The 12725-nt window shown below is 42.4% G+C and overlaps 1 protein-coding gene and 1 pseudogene across 2 annotated transcripts in view; both read right to left on the bottom strand.

The window, feature by feature from the left end:
* LOC133511357 (leucine-rich repeat and immunoglobulin-like domain-containing nogo receptor-interacting protein 3) overlaps positions 1-12725 on the bottom strand; it is a 53650-nt gene that overhangs the window by 15090 nt on the left and 25835 nt on the right. The gene's annotated exons all lie outside the window — the stretch shown is intronic.
* On the bottom strand, positions 3375-3493 carry LOC133511564 (5S ribosomal RNA; annotated as a pseudogene).

The following is a 12725-nucleotide window of genomic DNA, read 5'->3' as shown; positions in this document are numbered from 1 at the left end:
TTTCAATACACTTGGTTCTCAAATCATGTTTCCCCATTTAAATTCATGGATATATCATTAATCCATTCCAGCCTCACAATTACCACCTCACCCTTATTTTTTTTTTTTTAAGCATTCTAGATTATGATACTAAAAAGTTTTAAAAACAATTTGAATACAGCTGGGTTAGTTGTACCTTCTCCCATCTAGTGGATGAGCATTTAATAATTTTGTCTATCCCCATACGTCACTGGCATAGACAGATGAACAAAGATAGATTATCTGCTATGAAAGAATCAGTGGTGATTTGACTTGTCTTTTAAGGCCACTTAAAAAAAACAAAAAAACTCCAAAGACACAAATCTCGACTTAAAACAAATCACATAGCTGCAACGTGGCCAATGCCACATTTACTTCATTTGCTTCAGGCATGTGGATACAGCCTTATATAGTTAACTAGTGTAGCCCTGAAGTTGAACACACAGATGCATGTAGGTGTCTAAACTGAAAATATATTCTCCACAGAACAATGCGTCCAATGCCCGTGCCTGAGAAGCTGCATGGATGTTCATGGCAGATGAAGTGGGTTAAGTTGTACAAAAGTCATTCAACACATCATGGTGGATGATTAACGAGCACTAGCCAGTTAATTACCAGCTTACTAGCTGGCTAGTAGAAGCATATGTTCCCAGCCAGCAAGCTTGGATTTACCATTTTACATCACCAAGACCGCTGCAGAAACACCCCAGGCTAAAATAGGGCAAGGGATCTTGGTTAAAGTAAGCCATTTTAAACTAGAAAGAAGCGGTTTAACCAGTTTTTCTGGAGGAAAAAGTTGTGGCCAAAATGCACCAGCCAAAATTGCGTCACCTTTCTGGTTACGGTACAAAATCAGCAACGTCAAAAACCTGTATAAGATGCATGATAGGTTGATTGAAGACTCCAAATTGCCCATAAGTGTGAATGAGAGTGCGAATGCTTGTTTGTTTCTATGCGCCCTGTGATCGGCTGGCGACCAGTTCCTGCCGTACCTCACTTCTCGCCTGAAGATAGCTGGTTTAGGCTCCACCATGCTTGTGACCCTAGTGAGAATAAGCAGTGCAGAAAATGGATGGATGGATTTGTCATTTGTTGGACAGTGGTGTATTATTTACTGAATAGTACAAGGTGTAACAATTTGACTGTGATTTGCTAGTCATTTATTAATGTCAGCGCGAATAGCGAATGGGGATTTCGAGAGCGAGTCTGAGTCCTAATAATTTGTAGTAAATAAATAATATTCAGCCCAATTAAGTGAACATTGATAATTTCCCTGTCACTACATTTGCCACAGCACAGTGGTTGGGAATCAATGCTGTAAAACAACATGCAAGCAAAGTACGCCCAATCGTGGTTGTGATGAGGGTGTATCATAACATCCCATCTATATGTTTCAGTTGCGTCTTTGGCCCGTTTGCGCACTACGTGTGAGACTCACAACGCACGGCTCCATCCTCTGGGGATGGATCATGCCTCTGCTTGATGGCTGCGTGCACACACGTAGGTCGACATCTCATGAACAAGGAAGCTTATGACTCAGGCGAAATCTTGCCGCACTGCACCCCTCCATCACTACCCCCACGACTAGTGAGCCCTCAAATCTATCGCTTATCTGAGGTGAAATGCATCCACAGCTAATCAGAATCAAGGACGGCTTCACTGGTTTTACAAGCATTACGACCCACTTGGAAGTTCTTATAATAAGGTAACGGGTTAAAAAGGATAAACAATATATTACTTTGAGTACCGCTATATTATATGTGTTGCTCCACCATTTGTCTTCAAATATCTGTTGCTTAAAGGATTAGGACACCGCGACACCGACGCAGTCCCATGTTACTATGTGCAGGTAATTGCTTTACAACGCAGTATACCTCCTTCCAGAGCGTTGTAACAAAAGTGCTGCAGAGAAAAAAAAACATCTTGGATGTCTTGGTGTTGCGTTATTGTGCTCCCACTCAGCGCTGGCTTTGCTGGTTTGTTTACTGGCTAGCGTGTCTGTGTGTGTGCGTGCATGTGTAAGTGTGTGGAGGCGAGTGTTTGTATGCGTTTGTTTGTGCATGCTCCCTTTGGAATAGAACCGCCTACTTGTCAAAACTAGGAACATCATCCTTTCTTTGCATGTCATCATTATGTTACTTGCAATAAACACTGATGGGGGAAAAAAAACAAAAATACATTGTGATTTCAAAACCAAATGCGTTAAATGAATCATTTCAGCGACACGCATCAAAAAAATGCAACATGTAGGTCTACACATTCTGATGTCTTGACATCTGAGAGGAGTCAGTCAATCCCACGCAGTGGGAACGGCTTTATTAAAAGAGAAAACAAAACACCGCAGGAGCGAGCGCGTTATTAAAAGTCGTGTTTGTTCTCTTCAAAAGTAGAGAAGCCAATTTGAATATAACTTCCCATCTGTTGCTTTGCCCTGACAATCTAGCGCTTACGGGCCCGAAACACACAATCAACTGACAGACATGGGAATAACATGTGTGTGCTGACAAGCTGCTCTGCTCTTTATGAGAAGACAACAATGGACCTTTGATTAGACAAATGAGGTGCGCACCCCCCAAAAAAACTCACGGGCACACACACACACACACACACACACACACACACACACACACACACACCACACACACACACACACACACAAAACTCTTTTACTCATCGTCTTTCATGTACTGAAAACCCTTTCACATTCACCAAGAAACCTCTCACGCAAACAAATCAGTCATATACAAAAAACTGACACCCACCGAAACATTGTCACTTCCATCAAAAACTCATACTCACAATAAAACCTCTCAGTGATACAAAAAACATTAACGCACACACACAAAAAAAAAACCCCTTCTCGCAATTACCCCAAACGCTCACATACACCAAATATATATATAATGCACCAGGCGGCACGGTGACCTGTGTGGAGTTTCCATGTTCTCCCTGTGTCTGCGTGGGTTTTCTCCAGGCACTCCGGTTTTCTCCCACATCCCAAAAAAATGCGACATTAATTGGACACTCTAAATTGCCCTTAGGTGTGATTGTGAGTGCGGCTGTTTGTCTCTATGTGCCCTGCGATTGGCTTGCAACCAGTTCAGGATGTACCCGCCTCCTACCCATTGACAGCTGGGATAGGTTCCAACACTCCCCGCAACCATTGTGAGGATAAGCGGCGAAAATGGATGGATGGAGATAATGCACCAAATAAAGTGTATCCCACACATCAAAAAACCTCCCACAATCCATCAAAACCATCACATTCACCAAGATCTTCTCTTCTTCTTCTTTTCCTTTCGGTTTGTCCCGTTGCCCTTCCTGACGCAAGCCCTCTGCATTTAGCTGGGGAAAGAAGCTTACAGCACCTGGTATTCCCAGGCGATCTCCCATCCAAGTACTAACCAGAGCCAAACCCGCTTAGCTTCCGAGATCTGACGAGATCGGGCGTTCTCAGGGTAGCGTGGCCGTAAGCCCCAAGATCTTCTCACTCACTCAATAATCCTCTCACCCATTACCAAAAAGAAAAAATTGCACCACATAAAAACACATTTATTTGTACATTTTCCAGCCATCCATTCATTATCTGACCCACTTATCCTCACGAGGGTCGTAGGAGAGCTGGCGGATATCTTTGGGCAGGAGGTGGGATACACCCTAAATTGGTTGCCAGCCAATAACAGGGCACATAAAAACAACTATTCACACTCACAATCACACCTATGGTCAATTTAGATTAACCAATTTTTGCATGTTTTTCGGATGTGGGAGAAAATCGGAGTGCCCGGAGAAAACCCACGCAGCCACGAGGAGAGGACACAAACTCCACACAGGCAAGGCCGGGATTTGAATCCCTCACAACTGTGAGACAGACGCTCTAACCAGCCATGCCACCGTGTTGCCTTGTAAATTGTTTGAAATGAAAAGGTCTTCATCAGTATTGATTTGGTTGTTATATAATTTGAGGTATCCCTGAAGCAAAACATATTAGCATCAAAGTCTCTGTTCTGCTTAACATTTACTTTCATTAAAAAAAAAAAAAAAAACACATTATTGTCAGAAAGCTGTGTTTTGGGTGAAGCCAACTCAAGATATTTGTATGGGGTTTCCTAAAAAAAAAAAAAAAAAAAAAGACATACTGTATTCGCCAGCCAGTGAATTTAGCATATTAGATAGTAGGCCACGGATGTAACCATATGTTCTCTCCTCGGGTGTTAGGGCTTTCGGTTCGCAATAGACCGTCGAAGACTGCAATTCTCAGCTTGAATCCGCACACGCTATCTCTACCAAGTGACATCACACTTTCCCATCCTAATGAAGTCATGTGACCTGAAGGTCCATGTCTCATACCGTTCATAAATCTCCGGGGCAGCGGTCTCTTCGGCTTACTCGGCAGACATTAGTGGCATGCCGTGAGCTAAAAAGGGGAGCAGATTAGTTTACTAAAGTCACCCACACATTATCACTAAAATTAGGTCAGTTTTAATGTCGGGCATGTATTTACTTATGTCACAGACGCCTCACATGAGCTTTGCAAATGGCTTGCCAAGGATGGAGGAGTCAAAAGTCAATCACAGAAAACCCTCAACAATTAGACGAAAATTGGATAACGACAATAAAAATAGATCTGAAACTGATTTAGGAGCTTTGCCGATGCAATTGCAATGTTGCTCACACTGATGCGTTCACTGTGTTGCATAAATTTCGATCTTGGTGTGTGCGCCATACTGTTTTACGAAATGACGAAGGACCCGTTCCATGGTTCACCAGCTGGGCCTCATGCCAACGGGTAGGCACAATTCATACCAGGCATTAAATCTGCGACATGCACAACTGAAGCCAAATTGTTCCCGCGCTCGCACGAAAATCGATTAACAGGACGGGTATATTGTGGAAAACGATTTAGTGTAGTAATTGTTTATCTTGGGGTGACATTAGGACACATTCAAATCATTATCGAACTGTTGCTGGGAGTGAAGAGTTATTAAACAAAGGCAGACGAACTTTATTTATAAAGTCCAATATTTAATCAAAAGTGACCCATCAGAGAAGAGATTTAAAAAATGTTAACTCAAGCAGACAGCAATCATTTTGAGTGACATATAATATGACATGCATTGAATTAGTCTCACCCTTGGGATATCATTGGCCTTATTACTGGTGTGGATTGAGATGGCACGTTAATTATGTAGCTCAAGTGTCTGAAAATCTTGGTCGCTACCAGAGAAAAATAATGACGGGTTCTATTCAACAACTATACTGGGGGTTTGTTAGCAAAAACCCATGGAATTCTCTGCTTTGATGGTTTTTATAGTATACTTTCTTCATGTTGTAACCCAGATAAAAAAAAATTGCTATAGTTAAAAGCTAAAATAAATAGAGTAGCAATTAGGTTATAGGTTTTTTTTTATACAAGGTGGGGGAATATTTGTAAGTGTAATAAGTGTGTGCTGAATTAATTTTCCTTTTGAGGCATTTGTATTTAAACGTGTTTTATTAATTTGTGAAAAGAAATACTTCTGTTTGTCATTTTATTACTGCAACCAGTGTTTAAGAAGGACAGGAAGTGACGTGCTGAGGAGAGAGAGAGAGTAAAAGAAAGCGGGATGGGGTGAGAAGTACTTGTGGTTGTTTGAAGAAAAAAAAAGTTAAGGGCGGACATTTATCAACATTGATCAATGTGTTCGAGAAGGACTGTTGACAGATCAATTGTGATAGTGTGTCGTTTGAGTGGACTACTCAGATCACGCCGTAAAGTGGTGGAGTTACCAGCTAATATAGAGGCTAGGTGGACGCATGGAACTTTGCAAGCTAATGCCAGCTAGCGAGGCCTCTTTTGGACCACGAGGAAGAAGACGAGGACACTAGTGACAAGCCAACGCTATCGAGGCCTGAATTGGCGCACAAGGGAAAAGTGTCGCAACGGATCAGACCGTCAGGACTTGGATGAGGCCGGACAATTGAACAAAACCCTTGACTTTCTTCATTCCTGCTGTTTGAAATACTGCAGGGACACTGCGTCTTGAATTTCTTTTGTTTTGCCGGCTCTGTTCATATTTGTTTGAGCCCTTACATTAGCTTAGGTTAGCTTAGCTTAGCTCATGTGTGCATTGTGTACTGGTTATGTTGACTTTGTTATTTGAATGTTGTTTTGTAAACAAATTTGATTTTCCAACCTTTATTTTGTTATTAAATGTGGCCTCACAGTTATGAGGACCCGGGTTCGATCCCCGCACCGACTGTGTGGAATTTGCGTGTTCTCCCTGTGCCTGCGTGGGTTTTCTCCGGGCAAATTTCCATCCCAAAACAACATGAATTGGACACTCTAAATTGGCCCTAGGTGTGATTGTGAGTGCGGCTGTTTGTCTCTATATGCCCTGCGATTGGCTGGCAACCAGTGCAGGGTGTACCCCGCCCCCTGCCCATTGACAGCTGGGATAAGCTCCAGCACTCCCCGCGACCCTTGTGAGGATAAGCGGCTAAGAAAATGGATGGATGTACACACTTTTAGTTACATAACCAGGTCTATTATTTGACTATCTGCAAGACAGTTGAAAAAAGTGGCGAGTTTATTTGGTAGTTTGGTTATTTAAATTTGGATAACCTTAACTCATAAGGGGAAATATTTTGTCAGAGACCTTTTGAGAGGGAATAAGTGCACAAGTAAAGAGTAAAGTTGTAAAAGAAGTTTAGAATAATTCTCATTGTGTTATTTGATTAGTTCCTTATTTAGATTGAGGAAAGAACTCAGGTTAGCCACCCCTCATCAAAGTATTATATACTTGAGAGGAGCTACAATGTAATGTACATACACGAGGAGAAGGAGAGCCACAGTCATTGATGCATTTTGAAACCACAGTAATTCACCATTTATCGACTTCAGCTATCTAATTGATCTATTCCAACACAATAAGCACTGGAGCAAATGAAAATATCACCAATCAACATGGCAGCCGTAACCCCAACAATAAAAAGGTTCGACTGCGCCAAACATTTCAATATCAGTTCATGTTCTATATTTTTATTTTGATCAGAGCCGTTAAATAGATAAAAAAGAAGCGTTTGGCCTCATTTTGATGTCAGTTGTGGAGCAGGATGATAGATGAGGTGTCTCGCAAAAAAAAAGTGAAAACCCCTGCCATCCTGGTTATGATTACAGATGTTGAAGGAGGTTATGAATCGAGGCCATTTCCTGTCTGGAGGCTAATGAGGGTCCCGATAACAAAACGGAGCGGCCATCCCAGAGGGCGATGATTGGGAAGGGAAATCACGTTCCGACACAGATTGTGATGATAGCCGAGGTGCCCCTGTGAAGATATTCTCCACCCCCAAATAGACGCTTCACCTGAAAGGCAACGGCCCCGTTATGACCTTGTGCAAATGTGTGTATATTTTGACATTCTCCTCTCGAATCGGAACAATAGAATTAAATCGATATTCTTGCTCATTAGACATGTGAAAATAAGAAGTCCGGTAACACCTCGATATGGCACAAGTGATAAAAATGAGCGCGTTTGTGTAACATGAAACATTATGCAAACATCTGCCTGTCAGCTTATGCAAACGAGAGAGTGTGACGAGTCATTAATGATGGACGAAGGTCAGAGCTATTCCGCAGTTTGACAATTTAATGATGCAAATTAAGCCTGACCCTCATTCCGCTGCCATGGGAAGGACCTAAAAATCCTGCTGTTGCTCAATAACCGACAGAAGCTTCCAGCAAGACTCCAACTGAGATTATTTTCCCCCCCGAGATAGATCTTCCATTCACTGCAGCACAAGACGCTACAGATGAAATGGGCAGAATACAAAGAAAGAAGGGACACGTATTTGATTGGATTTGCTTGACTAGTATAGATATTTCAAAGTAGTCATGTGGCAAGTAAACCGTACTGAGCTGTGGGGAGACGGGAGGGGGGGGGGGGAGGCAGTGCGAGAGCTTTCATGGCCTTTGAAGAGCGGAACGGTGCCGGATTCACAAAGCAAGAATTTGTGACGACGGTGTTCATTTGGCTTTGACCCAATTGCATAGAAGAAGAGGGTTGCTGAAAACATTTCCTTTAATATAAACAGAAGACCAGGCTGTGTAGAATCAAACTTCCATGAGAAGAGATTTGAAATGCGCAGGTAGCACCGTGAGCACGAGATACGCATGCATGGGAGAGAGAGATGTCATAAGCAGGGTAATTGCACTTCTTCACGGATAATCGTGACCCTGTTAGCCGGGCTGCTTATTGGCTGCCCCATTCTCTGATTTTACCCACGCGGCCAATGGGAGATGTCGCTAACCGCTTGAGGTATGGGCATGAAGGGCTGGGATGACAAGAAAGGAAAGACAGACACTCAGCGGTAAGGGTTGGGGAAAAAAATAAGAAAAAAAGAAGGATGATGACGTAGGGTGGGGAAGTGGAAGGTGGCGAGGAGAGATGAATCCCTATGTACTGAGGAAACAAAGGTCGCAGCTTTGTTGTTTTGCAACATCATTGGATGTGAAAAGGGTTGGGTGAAAAATTTGGCATTTTATACTCATTACAAGCAGAGATGTTAGTTAAAAAAAGAGGTTAAAAGCTTAAAAAAACTTTTTGTGGACAGTATCTGTCTGTATGTAGACAAAAATGGCGTTAAAAGGTTGAAAGGGGTGGAAAATACAAGGCCTGAGGGTTAACATTTGCGTCGACAATCAAGATGGATCAATCAGCACAAATTTAAAGGGGAATTCTAGTGCTTCGCATGAACAATGTATCCACTAGGTCCTGTAATATGTACTCTATTTTGACAATGTGATGTTAAATCCTCTCTCATTTAATAGTGTTTCGAGAAGATTATTATCGACAATTATGAATTTTCAGAGGCGCTGCCATTTTTGCGAGTCACATGATCTACTTGGGCATATGTGACGTGTAGCGTGCCGTTCCAAACGCTGCATTACATGGGACGCCATTATGCCCGGCGCTGATTTCTTGGAATTATCCTCATCTGATGAAGAAATAGCAGTATCGATTGATCGGGAAGACGGAGGAATACTTCCATACAGATTTGAACCCGTGGCTGTAATGTTGAATATTTGGATGGTTCTTCGGGCGGAATGACCCGGAGTCTGACTACTCAGAGGCCTACGAGCAACATAAGTGCGTAAACAAAGGCCCCCGGGAGCTCTGGGCCAGCAGCCGCGGATGGTTCTTCGGACGGGAATGACGCAGAGTCTGATGAGCGAGCTCTGGCAGCGGGCCGCGAGCCGAGCTTTCATGTGGCGGAGGCCTACAGCCGAGCTTCATGGTGGTGGAGGCCTTTAGCCTAGGTTCGGCGTCCGGGGCTAGCGGGGCTTACACGTCACATCCATGCGTGTATGTCAAGTGACTCGCGAAAATGGCAGCGCCCCTGAAAATTCACAATTGTCGATACAAATTTTCTCAAATCACTATTAAATGAGATAGGATTTAACATCACATTGGCAAAATAGAGTACATACTCCATGACCTATTGGGTACATTGTTCATGTGAAGCACTGGAATTCCTCTTTAAGGACACGTGTTTAGGTATGTTACAATGTTCCCACAACAATTGCCAGCTTTAGACAAAACTGTGTTTAATAAGATGGTCCTTCAAAGGACACCTGCAGGACATCAGCTTTCCTCAACCCACTTCTCACCAAAGATCCCAGAGGAGGACCCACAAACGCTGCACAAACATGCACACACAAACCCAGACAAGCGAGTAGTGCGAGTGCTTTGTAAACACAGCAGAGCGGGATGGTGAAGAGAAACGGATTAATGACAAGGAGGAGAAGGCAGTGGGGGCTCTCAAGGGAGGAAGTTTTGAGAAAGGTCAGGAAATCAGTTGAGTAAATAAAAGATGCTGGAGGACCCGGGAAGTAAATGAAAAAAAAAAGATAAGATGGGTAAAATGGAAAGATTAAGAGGAGGAGGATGGAAGAGAGGGTGGCGAGAGCTCAGGGCAATAAATGGCAGGACTGCTATTGGAAGGACTGAATTTGTGACTGGTGATGTTGTTATCACGGTTATAAAGTACAGCGAAATGTGACTGAAGTAATTAGCTAATCCGTGTCCACAATTTTAAGATATCGGCAGTAACATTAGAGGCTAATTTCACTTCCCTAGGACTGTACTGACTTTTAAAGCTTTGACCAATTCTCAGTTATTATTTCAAGTCAGAATCATTTATGGGGATTTAGTACTGGATCTCAGAGTTTTGCAGTTGTACTTGATGGCGTGTCTGATAATGATGATGATCTATAAATCAGAATGCTGTTAATCTAAATATTGTTTGTACTCTACCATTTGAAAGTTTGGGCTCACTTACAAAAATCAGTTTTTTTCAACATAGACATCAAATAATAAAATACATTCCAGGCATAATGTAGTGCTTTTCTTTTTTCTGTTTTTTAAAGGACATTTCTAAGTGATTCTCAAACATCTAAAAGGTAGTTTATGTATGTACAATTATTCAGGGGGGCGGCACAGTGGATCAGCTGGAAAGTGGTGGCCTCACAGTTCTGAGGTCCCGGGTTCAATCCTGGCCCCACCTGTGTGGAGTTTGCATGATCTCCCCGTGCCTGCGTTGGTTTTCTTTTCTAACTCTCACACATCCCAAAAAACATGTAACATTAATTGGACACTTTAAATTACCCCTAGGTGTGACTGTAAGTGTGGCTGTTTGTCTCTATGCGCAATGCGATTGGCTTGCAACCAATTCAGGGTGTACCCTGCCTCCTGCCCGTTGGCAGCTAGGATAGGCTCCAGCACTCCCGCAACCCTCGTGAGGATAAGCGGCCAAGAAAATGGATGGACGGAATTATTCTGGGACTTAGTAGTACTTTGTCTGTTTTCCCATCCATCTACCGTATTGTCCGCACTATAAGGCGCACCTAAAAGCCTTTAATTTTCTCAAAAGCCGACGGTGTGCCTTATAATCCGGTGTGCCTTATATATGGATCAATATTGAGCCTTTAGCAGTTCCATCTAATGGATGCATAATGTAACCCCAGCCTCTACTGTAGCGTCTATTCTATGCGCCTTATAATGCTGTGCGCCTTATAGTGCAGAAAATACGATATTTTCTGAATTGCTTTTTCTCTCTGGGGTAGCAGGAGTGCTGGCATCTAAATTAGCTGACTTTGGGTAAAAGAGGGGTACATCATAAAATGGTCGCTATAGAAAACCAATGCAGGCATGGAGAGAACATCCAACTCCACACAGGGAGGGTGGATTTGAACGTGTAACCTCCAAACTGTGAGGCAGATGTCCTAACCAGTTGGACACCAGGTCGATTGAACTTTTTTTGTAAATTTAACCCTTTACCCCAGAACTCCTCAGTTCTAGATTGTGAGATTGCTCATTGCAGATGCTTTTCCAGGTCAGGCCTTTCCTACCTTAAATTAAGTCTTAAGTAAAATGCTTTATTGGGTTGAGATCAATTCACTGACATACTGTATCCACTGAAGAATCTTCACAGAAAGGTCTGTTGTTATTTGAAGTTCATTTAAATCAAAAATTGTTTAAATAAAACACCTTGTCATGAACATCGAATAAGTTTTACTCAAATATATATATTTTTTAGAGTAATAACATACTTTTTCCAACACTCTATCTTCAATCCGTCTGAACACCAGAAGGCACAATTTAAAATGAGTACGTCAAGCAGATGGAAGACACAGAAGACATGAGATGAAGAAGAACATATAGTCATAGGGTGGCAGGTTGCCATGTTGTCTTAACTACCAAATTCTGTTTGTACAATTAAATACAAAACCGCTTCTGGGAATAAAATAAAAATGCAAGAGGACAACTGAAGTGATGATTTTCACACCATTGCTTGATTCTCATTAGTTGACACACAATGGCATTGTAAAACTGAACATTCATCCATCCATTTTTTTGATATCTCTGACCCTTTCCGGGTCACGGGGGAGCTGTAGTCTGTACCAGTAGGACTGATCACCAGTCAATTACAGCGTACGTATAGACAACCATTCATACTCTAAATGTTAGAGAAGTCTGCATCCTTTGCAAAATTGTCACCAAAAAAACAATTCCCTCATTGCCAGATTACTAGCAGCTCTCATTGCTCAGTGACTGTTACGACAATGTCGTTAAGTCTCAATTGACTTTATGTCCTTGTTCATCTTCTATATCATTCTAGAGCAGCTCCAACTACCAGAGACAAATTCCTTGTATACTTCTAACATACTTGGTAAATAAAGATGATTCTGATATTGATAGACAATTTAGACTAGTTTTCAATTACGCTCACAAACATGTTTTTGGAATGTACCAATAGAAAAATGACCTAAACTCGGTGAAAACATGCAACCTCCACGCCGAAAGACCAGAGTTAAAATTCCAATCCTGAATTTGAGAGCTGTGAGGCTGACGTGCCCACCACGAGGGTGACGCGCTGCCCCCTAAATGCAAACTGTCAGAGGACAACATTGCTGGAGCCTTGATTACGGTAATGATAACAGACAGTGACATTTATCCTCTGGTGTAGCCTCTGCTCTGTAAGAATCCGAGCTGGTGCAGACAAGAATACTTTGCAGCTGATTTATCAAATGGCTTTACCCTAAAAAAGTGTGCATAAAGGGAGTGAAGGCAGACGAGCTTCCCTGGGAGAATATTTGAACAGCGGGGTCCTCGAGTTCTGGGCGGAATTAGCGGGGTTCTGCTATTGAAGACACAAAGCAACGATGG

Source organism: Syngnathoides biaculeatus, chromosome 13 (genome assembly GCF_019802595.1).
Source record: "Syngnathoides biaculeatus isolate LvHL_M chromosome 13, ASM1980259v1, whole genome shotgun sequence".
Classification (NCBI taxonomy): domain Eukaryota; kingdom Metazoa; phylum Chordata; class Actinopteri; order Syngnathiformes; family Syngnathidae; genus Syngnathoides; species Syngnathoides biaculeatus.
The sequence above is the reverse complement of the archived record's forward strand: the minus strand, read 5'-3'. Positions and strand labels throughout refer to the sequence as shown.